General features: G+C 35.8%; 1 protein-coding gene across 5 annotated transcripts in view; it reads left to right on the top strand.

The window, feature by feature from the left end:
- LOC137968143 (uncharacterized) overlaps positions 1-5,000 on the top strand; it is a 53,266-nt gene that overhangs the window by 4,851 nt on the left and 43,415 nt on the right. For 3 of the 5 annotated variants that reach the window (XM_068814769.1, XM_068814766.1, XM_068814770.1), the window contains exon 1: positions 3,661-3,827. The exons of 1 other annotated variant lie outside the window; for it this stretch is intronic. The gene's annotated coding sequence lies outside the window, so the exon portion shown is untranslated. Of the gene's footprint in view, positions 1-3,660; positions 3,828-4,143; positions 4,238-5,000 lie in introns of those variants that run through there. One more of the 5 variants, XM_068814767.1, reaches the window with a different exon arrangement.

Here is a 5,000-nt window from a genome sequence, read left to right as displayed (position 1 = left end):
GTTAACTCTGAATAGCCAAAACAACAACATTCTAAGTTGAGAATTTGATTTAGAAATCCAGCTTACTAGCAGGGAGAATTTTACTGTAACAAAATATTACTTAACTGCTAATAAGGCACTTTCACCACATTGACAACAAAAGTACTTAATCAGGAATTGATTTTATCTTCTAGCAAGAAAACAGCAGGAGGATATAAAATTAGGTATCTTCAAAGTTTAGAAAACTTGTTGAAGGTGATTCAGTGCCACCCTCCAAAACGTTTCACAAATTTCATGCTGGCCTACTAAGTACTTCCAGGACAACAAATTATTTAACCTCTCTTTGCGGACTCTGGTTGCAACACAGCTGCTTCAATAATTTTAATCCCCTTGCATTAGATTTAACTTTAAAAAAAAAACATAACTTCGTATAATTTTCTGTAATAATTGTTCAAAGACATTGAGCAAAAGTATGCAAAGCTACATTTGAAAAGTGCATAATCCCATGTTGCAGTTTTCTGGATAAGACTTCACAGAAATAACTCCTGTTACTTTTCCATATGTAAAGAGGTCCCATGATTTATGAGTCAATTAGTCAATTATGAGTCAATGAGACACACAGTCAATGTTATTAGCAATAATTTATTGATTAAGCCTAAGCCTTTGTTTCAGTGATCAGGCCTAAGCAGGGTTAAGTTAAATTTTAGCTTCCATTTTATGGGTTAGGGTAACTGCACCAACTCATTGACTCATGACTCATTGACTGATACATCATATCTAAAAAATACAGAGTACTTCAACGTTAGATGCAATGAATTTTTAGCAATTGCTGTAAATAGTAATCATTCCTACCATTTCAAAGGATGAATAAATTAAAGTTCAATGCAGTAAGTGTCAGAAGTAAAAAAAGTGGTCCAATTTATTTAAGCTGTAATCAATTGCCATCCTTGCTTTAGTCCCTGGATAGTGTTAAACAATGGTGATGAAGAGAACAAACTACCCCAAGGGGGATTCCCTTGCAAAAATGACAGGGGTTCTTGTTGTTCCTTTTTGGAGAAAAATTTGTGGTTTTGTACAGCTAATTATGATACTGAGACCAAACAGCTGGCAGAGTTGCTGCAGTCATTTAAGGCTATCAATCTGAAAAATGAATGGAACTGTAGAACAATTTGGTAAGAGAGCAAATAAGTTTTACTTATGAATTATAAAATGCCAGTCATTTGTCAATTTAGAACTGGTTCCTCTAAGGGGTCAGATTTCTTTAGCCTACATCCACAAAACAAGATTCTGTTACCTTCAAGGACCCCTCCTGAGCAAACTGCATCCTCATGTTTGGATTCTCATTGATTTAACGACTTTAATGATATTATGCAAATTTGTTCTACAATAATACTCAAATACTGTACCATAAAAGTATTTTTAACCTAACTTTTGCAAAGTTTTCTCCTTGAGCCACCAGGTTCAACTTTGATACTTTGTTCTAAAAGCCAATGCAGTTGTATAGCAATGGTGGAGGTGATGATTAAACACTTTGTTTTCGTTCAAATGAAGAAAAAGAAAGTCAAAGTAATGATGGAATTTAATTAACCCTTTCACCCCTAAACCGGCCATACTTGGTATTTTACTCTGTCTAAAGCCCAAGTATTTTGCTCTGTCTAACACCAGACGATTTTACTCGTCAATGGGGAACCCCATGGAGTCAACAGTCTTACAGTACTTCTCAAAATAAAGAAAATGAATTATGTGGACTTAAACATTCCCAAATAGAAATGGCGTATATTCCAAATATGGTTACGTAAACTCTTCAAGATTTAAATTACCTGCCGCTCAGGAACTTCGAATGAATATTTTTAATATTTTTCCTGAACTCCTGTATTAAACTATGTTCACTTTTTAATGGTTTGCCCTTTAAAAGTAACATTCAGAAATAATGCAAATACAACCGAGGCTGTTTTGCATTATCTACAAGACAAGACAACAATATTCTTTATTCAAACACAATCAATATTGAAGCAATAACACATACTTGTGGGGTTATGTGCTAAGTATAATAAAGACACAATACAGGACATAAAAGCTTAAAACTAACTACAGTATGTGACAGACATAAGATATCTACACATAAGAAATAAGAAAAATAAATCAATTGCTATCCAAAAGATCATATTGCAAATACACCAAAAGGTAACGGTTGATTGACAAGTTCCTTGTGCAAAATTCACAGGAAAAAATAACAGATTCCCATTTTTGGCTATTTTAGGGTATTTAAAGAATACCAACAAAAACCCCAAATTTGGAAGAGTGAGACAAGTCCCAATCAGGGCACTTGGTTGGGAATTCCCTGGTTGGGACTTGTCTCACTTTGCCAAATTTGGGATTTTTATTGGTATAATACCCTAAAATATCCAAAAATGGGAATCTGTTATTTTTTCCTGTGAAAATGGTAGAGCATGTTTGAAGTCCAGCAGGACCAAGATGAGAAGTTATGATAAAAACTCTAAACATTTTTTTTACCAAAATTATTTTACTGCCATCAACCCCAATGAGACCTTATGCATGGGACACTGTTTCTAGCTGCAGCTCCAAATCACATAATATATTAATAAATTTTGCCATGTAAGACAAGAACAAACATATGGGGTGTAAGCAAAAAAAGTCCAAGGCAATAAAGCTTCCTTTTAGCCTTTTCAGGAACAACTATCCACTGTCAACCATACTTGACTCAAAACAGAATTTCCTTGATCCAACAATACATGACAGTCCCCTAAAACCAAAATTACATCAGTAATTAATGCTAGCTTCCAGAAAACAATAGTCTAAAAAAACCTGAATCTATAGATACCTATATACATCTGTACCTACACCTCTGTTCTTCCAAACATTATTTTAACTAACAAGGATTTTGATTTTGATTTTAAACTCAAATTAATTGCAAATCCATAACTTGGTAACTACTTGCACGCAAGGATCTTGGAGTTAACGTTGTGACTGCTAAAAAGTATAATAACCTAGACATGAATGTACATTCACCAGAAAAGGGAATATAAATGACCTTAAAAGCAGCTATTTAAAATTCTAGGGTTACGTTCCCAATGACACAATCACATTCAAAATCAAATTCATATCCGATCGAATCATTGATCATTCATGTAGAGGTGCCGATCGTATGGTGCAACGCAGAAAAAAAATAACCTTCACGTTGAACAATATTGCCATTTCCCTGCCACCTGGTACAAGCCAATTTACTCATGAACGGAAACCTTAGGAATCTTCCTTTCTGCACATTACAGTAACTTTTTGTACCCGGTGGCAACAAACTTTCCACATTAAAAATTGCGCAAAAAACTCACCTGTTTCGCAGCTCTTTTCCCACGAAATAAAAATTTTCCGAGGATGATGCTTCGATTGGACTTGCAAACGTTTTACACAACATAGACGTTCTCTAAGAATACATTACACTTGAAACTGGCTTTAAAACTAGCCTTGATCGCTCTAAAAAGAACGGAAACCAACAAGCTACCGATCCTCAAACGGTAGCCATTTTTCTGTTCTTATCGGGACTGCTTTTTCCATGAAACGTACGTTCTATCACTTAATTCTATCACGTGCAGCTAATTAATCACCTTAACTAATCACCTGCGATCACCTGCCATATTGGGCGACTCATGCGCAGACATTTTTCGCTAGTGAACTTTGGTTTTTGTGTTCAGCCAATATCTTCGTCTTCAGTCAAGTTTTACTACAGATGCTAGGCTTGTATCCCAGTGTGTGCGGCTTGGTCGTGTGAGAGAGCAGCTCTTGGTTGAAATTCTCCTCGCAAACTTTGTAGCAAGGCTCATAGAAAAGAGGTAAGTGCATAAATCAATCTCATTAATTACCTCAATCAAGTTTATTGTTAATTTTCGTTTGAGCTTTCATTGAAATCTATGACTCGTCATGTGTTTTCAAAATTCATACTTATTCTCTCGTAATCTGTTGAAATGCACACATCTTATGTGAAAATTAATTAGACCAAACCTATTGAAATGCAGATAGTTACTGTGAAAAATACGCGTTCATGGTAAATCACCCTGCAACACAACAAACAAAGATGGCGTCTGACCGCGAGAATTACTGAATGTGTCAGATCTAGATATCGTTGAAGCTATCCTTTCGAACCCCTAGGTTGGGACTAGCCTCGTCAGAGCTGTTGCTGTCAATCGTGATACTCGTGAAACCCCTCAAGTTCATCAATCTGTTGAAGAAGAAACGACAAAGGGTGAGAGGAAAACGAAAAGAAGAGGTTGCCCTTCGGGCAAGCTGTTACTTGAGGTTACTAGCCCGAAGGTCTGAGGAGCTAGCCCGAAATTAAATCGTTTATAAAGAATAATCAGATTTATTTAATTATGCAAAATACGAGTACATGTAATGATATCAAGCATAGATATAAACTAATTCTTCGTAGTAATTTCAATTGATTCTTGAATGTGATTTTTGTTTTAACTTCAATCTCATAGTTCATAGTTTGCCAAGTGTAATATAAAATATATTAACTGAAACAGTTGAACAGTGAGCTATAGAAAATATTTCAGTTCCTTGTTTGTACTTGCTAACATGAACGAGGTTCTCGGAATGAACATCATCAACAAATTTGCTGAAAGTTTGGGAATAGAGTCCTCAAGTGCTTACGTCATGTTGTCATGACAGCAAAATTTTCAGTTCCAAATAAACGAATATGGCGTCCGTAGCGTGACGTGTTCTCATTGTTGATCTGCCCTTTAAATGGTTATTATCGCCGATTTAACACTCTAAAGATAACAGAAGTCAGGAGAACCTTTGATCCCAGTAATTTGGAGCTGAACAAGTAGTCAAACGTGCCTGGAGAGGATAATTTAGGGCAAAGAAAACGAAAGCCGAAGGTCAGCATGGTCCAGTGTTTTCATCCTGAATGCAACCATTACTCCGAGAGCCACTGCTGCAAATTTTTTGCCTTCCCAGATGAGGTTAAGAAGAAGGCATTATTTAACAAGTGGAAATTGCTG

The sequence above is a fragment of the Montipora foliosa genome, chromosome 8 (assembly GCF_036669935.1).
Source record: "Montipora foliosa isolate CH-2021 chromosome 8, ASM3666993v2, whole genome shotgun sequence".
In the NCBI taxonomy this organism is placed as follows: Eukaryota; Metazoa; Cnidaria; class Anthozoa; order Scleractinia; family Acroporidae; genus Montipora; species Montipora foliosa.
This window is presented reverse-complemented; position numbering and strand designations above follow the sequence as displayed.